Genomic DNA, 5,196 nt, shown 5'->3' with positions numbered 1-5,196 from the left:
AGAGGGTTTATCTGAGCGGGACGGACATAGAGAGGAGATGACAGTTCTGCCGTGGAGGGGGGAGGGGAGGGGAGGGGGTGCAGGATGCCCTTTTTTCTGCCTGTCTCTCACGGGACAGAAGAGGCATCGCAGGCAGTGGGGGGGGGGGGGGGGGGGGGAGGGAAGTGGGGGTGAAGGGAGCATGAAGGACGAAGAGCACAGTATCTGTGGCAGCCTGTATATACAGTAACATGGCTGATGTAGCCTTCATGTATCCATTTGTAACTATTTACAATGTACATTCTACAATGTATCATTTATCAGACGCTCTTTATCCACAGTGGCTTAAAGTAAAGAAGATAAACACATACATAGAATACAGAGACAGTGTAGTGTCTCAGTAAACTATAGGATCATAGAATACATAGAGACAGTATAGTGTCTCAGTAAACTATAGGATCATAGAATACAGAGAGACAGTGTAGTGTCTCAGTAAACTATAGGATCATAGAATACATAGAGACAGTGTAGTGTCTCAGTAAACTATAGGATCATAGAATACATAGAGACAGTGTAGTGTCTCAGTAAACTATAGGATCATAGAATACATAGAGACAGTGTAGTGTCTCAGTAAACTATAGGATCATAGAATACATAGAGACAGTGTAGTGTCTCAGTAAACTATAGGATCATAGAATACATAGAGACAGTGTAGTGTCTCAGTAAACTATAGGATCATAGAATACAGAGAGACAGTGTAGTGTCTCAGTAAACTATAGGATCATAGAATACATAGAGACAGTGTAGTGTCTCAGTAAACTATAGGATCATAGAATACATAGAGACAGTATAGTGTCTCAGTAAACTATAGGATCATAGAATACAGAGAGACAGTGTAGTGTCTCAGTAAACTATAGGATCATAGAATACAGAGAGACAGTGTAGTGTCTCAGTAAACTATAGGATCATAGAATACATAGAGACAGTATAGTGTCTCAGTAAACTATAATCACAGGTAAACAATGAACCTAGCATCTGTCTAAACTATATAATATCTAGATAGATATAGAAACTATAGGGTGTCAGGTCAACAATGAACCTAGTATCTGTCTACATAACATGTTATCTAAATGACATTTTAACCTTTACATAAGACTGCATGGTCTATTTGTAGCTAACTGTAACACATGTAATACACATGGGTCGTGATGTGAGCTTGCACATCTGATATGTGTTTTAAAGTGAAAGTAGTTCAGTTTGTGGCTGTATTTGTTTCTATATAAATATTGAACCAATGAAAAGTATCAGCAAGAGCTTGTGACTAAATAATAACTACATTGATCCACTGGATCTACATCTCCTCAGAAGTAACAGTTTAGTCTCCTGAGTCCTGACATCACAGACATTGAAGTGATTCTAAATGATACAAACTGTGATTTCATTGAATCATCATCTTGTCCTTAAATGACGTTCCTGATGATAGCAGGTTGATGAAGAACCGTCTCAGGAGACCATTCATCTGACATGATTCACTTCACTCTGTGTGTGTGTGTGTGTGTGTGTGTGTGTGTGTGTGTGTGTGTGTGTGTGTGTGTGTGTGTGTGTGTGTGTGTGTGTGTGTGTGTGTGTGTGTGTGTGTGTGTGTGTGTGTGTGTGTGTGTGTGTGTGATAGTCATGTGATCACACTATAGAACTGCAAACACAATACACTCCAGCAGTGTTCCAGTTACAGAGCATAGAGGGGGAGGGGGAGGGAGGGAGGGGGGTTGTGGGGGGGGATGTGAGGGGGGTTGTGGGGGGGGGTTGTGGGGGGCATAGATCTTCAGCCTGAAGAAGCCTGTATGATAGCAGTGTGCTATCAGACTATTAATATTTAATACGTTTTGCACATTCACCATCAGTTGAATATGAGTCAAATTGCTGAGCTGGTTTGTTTATTTTTGCAACACAGTTGTTATATGAATCAATCTAGGATTTCTCTATATTTTTTGGTAAAAAGTAACTCCCAGGGGGATAGCGCCCTCTAGTGGCAGTGACGTTACTATTGCAAGATGTCATATAAATCCACTGGCTTTATTTTACTTGATGTTAACAATCATTCTCTGTGAAACAGAATACACACTGAAGCATGCTTTATTTATTGTCTCCACCAGGCCGAAAGGCATGGCCGAGACTATGTTTTGCACCCTGTCCGTCCGTCCGTCTGTCCGTCCGTCTGTCTGTGATCAGCTGATCTCTGGCACCGTTGGCCTGGTCGCTGCGAAACTGTGCACACACACTCCCTGGATGCTAGAGCAGAACCTCTGCCCCTGAATTTTCCCGATTGGCCTGTTATAGCGCCACCAGGAGGCCGTTTTTTGCAAAACGAATTTTTAGCTATTACTCCTACAGATTTTGTCCAAACATCACGCAAATCGGTACACAGTATCTCTATAGTCATGTGATCAACACAGATCTGTCCGGTTTTCCACATTCCATCCTTATTGGCTAAGATTGGCTTCCAAAGTTTGCAGGATTGGAGTGACATTTTGCAAGCACATTCCCACTAGGCCAAGGAAGAAATGCCACTTGAGAATTTTTGCGTTTTTACCTATAACTGCACTGATCTAAGTGAAACTTTGCACACACACTCCTTAGAGGCCAAGGAAAAACCACCAGGAGGCCGATTTGTGCAAAAAAAAAGGTTTTATTATTGCTCCTTCAGAGGCCTAAGAAGAAATGCCACCCTTTTCACACATGTGCTGACCTGTGCTCCGAGGAGCACTATTTCTAGCTTTTATGTTACTTTATTAACAAGTTTGTTAACAGTACACATAGTACAGTCAAAATATATGCACAAAAAGCCCCTGGGGGCTTGTTTCCATTGTGGTCCATTGTATTCAATTCATCAGTAATACATACAATACAAACAATACATACAATAGATACAATACATACAATACAACACAATACAATACAATACAATACAATACAATACAAATTACAATACAATACAATACAATACAATACAATACAATACAATACAATACAATACAATACAAATTACAATACAATACAATACAATACAATACAATACAATACAATACAATACAATACATATGGGTAAAAGTCAATCTGTCCCACATGTCCAGAGAAATGTGAGGATGTTTTGAAGTGTTTCAGCGTTCTTATTATTTTGCCCTTCAGTCTCTGATCCAACGTGACAGCTGCTGACCAGCGCTGTCATGTTGGATCTATCCATCTATTCTATCTATCTATCTATTCTATCTCTGTCACAATCTGATGATTCATCAGGGTCCTGCTGTTGTACTGTATGTAAATATGAATGTTCTATATATATATATATATATATATATATATATAGAAGTCCGGCCCGCTAGCCACGCACGGGGCTCTAGTGAGGGCGCGCTTATTTTGGGGTACCAAAATCGTGGGATAACAATTTCCAAAAGCAGTGAAAAGTGAAAAGTGAAAACAAAAAAAAGTATTAAAAAATAAATAGATGAGGGACCCCCTGGGAGTGTTGGGACCCCTGCGGACCCCCGTGAAACATGGCGGAGCCCTTCGACTGTTTTTTTTTTTTTTCATGAAGTTGGTTGCTTGTTTCTGGCGCACATCTGGCAACACTGACATCTGCTTGTCTTTTGGCAACGTGGCAACCCAGATGCCGAGTCGTCTGTTGTTAGGGGGAGATTACAAAACCGGCTGCGTGGTGTTGGTTGTCGGTGTAGTAGAATTAATTATGTTCTGTGGAGGCAAATGTGTAGTGACCAATGAGAAGTACCCTACGCCACCCGTAAATTCAGCGCGCACGTTGTGGCTGGTGTTGTGGTGACATGTCATATGTAGTTGTTGTGTTTAGTCCAAATCAATGCTGTTGGTATGGCGTCAGCGGCCAGAGGTCCAAATGCATGGAGTGGGTGTGGCGTCAGCGGCGGAAGTAGCTTTCTCCTTTATATAGGTAGAGATATATATATATATATATATATATGGAGAGAGAGAGAGAGAGAGAGAGAGAGAGAGAGAGAGAGAGAGAGAGAGAGAGAGAGAGAGAGAGAGAGAGAGAGAGAGAGATCCCGCCCATTCACTTGTATCAAGTTGTTCACCCAGCGCATATTCTCCCTTTTTAACGCTTCTTCTGGGTTGGGGAAGGTGATGGGCGGGGCCTATCTGGGGCCTCTTCACGTCGTCTTGTATGCGCAGTACAGTCACCTCGAGCTCATTGGTCAGTAGTGTCACCTCGAGCTCATTGGTCAGTAGTGTCACCTCGAGCTCATTGGTCAGTAGTGTCACCTCGAGCCCATTGGTCCAAACCTCTGGTTACACGTTAGCAGCACAGTGCCGGAAAGTAACTAAGTACATATTGCAACGCTTGTAGTGTCAGCAGGTTGTACATTGTAGCGTTCATGATCTCATAAGAATAATACAGCAGACACAGTATAGGTCTTAAAGATCACATTTAATAACAAATGGTATTTGACTGATGTCTGAACAAAACCTTATTGAACACCGAAGTCTGGACCCCAGGTGAGCAGAGAGCGAGATGGCCATGGCATGGTCCTGGCATGGCCCACGGACTGGGTTCAGACTGGACCAGACTCTGTCACCAGGCTCTGTCACCTCTGTCACCAGGCTGTGTCACCAGGCTGTGTCACCAGGCTGTGTCACCAGGCTGTGTCACCAGGCTGTGTCACCATGGTGTCAGGGTGCTGACAGGACATTCTCACCTCCTGGCTTTAATCTTCAGAGCAGAGAGATTAGCCCCCCCCCCCTCCTTCTCCTCCTCTTTATTATATTATTATACACTCTTCCTCACCCTCCTCTTCCTCAGCAGCATGAAGAGAGAGAGAGAGAGAGAGAGAGAGAGAGAGAGAGAGAGAGAGAGAGAGAGAGAGAGAGAGAGAGAGAGAGAGAGAGGGAGAGGGAATTGTGGAGCAGGACAGCAATCATAGGATGCGTTTTCTTCCGGTTTCATCATATCTCACACACACACACACACACACACACACACACACACACACACACACACACACACACACACACACACACACACACACACACACACACACACACTATCTTTAAATGCAGATTGGCTCACTGTGCGTGTGACAGAATGATTAATGGGCCTATCAGAGGAGAGGGAGAGGGGGAGGGGAGGGGCTACCCACTGTTTGAAGGAAGCCCTCCTGAAAAATGCTGAGTCACAATAAGCTGTTT

The 5,196-nt window shown here is 43.1% G+C and overlaps 1 protein-coding gene across 1 annotated transcript in view; it reads left to right on the top strand.

The window, feature by feature from the left end:
• The window catches only part of LOC308097113 (synaptotagmin-2-like), a gene marked incomplete at its 3' end in the record, with an annotated part of 46,702 nt that overhangs the window by 468 nt on the left and 41,038 nt on the right, over positions 1–5,196 (top strand). The gene's annotated exons all lie outside the window — the stretch shown is intronic.

This window comes from Gymnoscopelus braueri (genome assembly GCF_963280865.1).
Source record: "Gymnoscopelus braueri genome assembly, chromosome: 12".
NCBI lineage: Eukaryota > Metazoa > Chordata > Actinopteri > Myctophiformes > Myctophidae > Gymnoscopelus > Gymnoscopelus braueri.
Note: the sequence above shows the minus strand (reverse complement) of the source record. Positions and strands in the feature narration are given on the sequence as shown.